The sequence below is a fragment of the Seriola lalandi genome, unplaced genomic scaffold, assembly GCF_002814215.2.
Source record: "Seriola lalandi dorsalis isolate HSWRI2012SDOR001 ecotype SW California unplaced genomic scaffold, Sedor1 jcf7180002054431, whole genome shotgun sequence".
Classification (NCBI taxonomy): Eukaryota; Metazoa; Chordata; class Actinopteri; order Carangiformes; family Carangidae; genus Seriola; species Seriola lalandi.
In genome coordinates this window covers 63,591-64,439 of record NW_019524984.1, presented here as the reverse complement: position 1 = coordinate 64,439, position 849 = coordinate 63,591, and positions in this window count along the sequence as shown.

Genomic DNA, 849 nt, shown 5'->3' with positions numbered 1-849 from the left:
GCCTTACTATACTATGACTTTTTATGCCTTACTATACTATGTCGTTTTTATGACATTTTATGCCTTACTATACAATGACTTTTTATGCCTTACTATACTATGATGTTTTTATGAGTTTTTATGCCTTACTATACTATGACGTTTTTATGACGTTTTGTACCTTACTATACTATGACGTTTTTGTGACTTTTTATGCCTTACTATACTATGACTTTTTTTTATGACTTTTTATGCCTTACTATACTATGTCGTTTTTATGACTTTTCATGCCTTACTATACTATGTCGTTTTTATGACTTATTATGCCTTACTATACTATGACGTTTTTACTACTTTTTATGCCTTACTATACCATGACATTTTATGCCTTACTATACAATGACTTTTTTTTTACTTTTTATGCCTTACTATACTATGAGTTTTTATGCCTCACTATACTATGACTTTTTATGCCTTACTATACTATGACGTTTTTACTACTTTTTATGCCTTACTATACTCTTGTTTATATGACTTTTTATGCCATACTATTCTATGACTTTTTATCCCTTACTATACTTTGATGTTTTTATGACTTTTTATGCCTTACTATACTATGACTTTTTATGCCTTACTATACTATGATATTTTTAGAGCTTTTTATCCCTTACTATACTATGACTTTTTATGCCTTACTATACTATGATATTTTTAGAGCTTTTTATCCCTTACTATACTATATCGTTTTTATGACTTTTTATGCCTTACTATACAATTACTTTTTTTTGACTTTTTATGCCTTACTATACTATGACGTTTTTATGACTTTAAATGCCTTACTATAGTATGACTTTTTATGCCTTACTATAC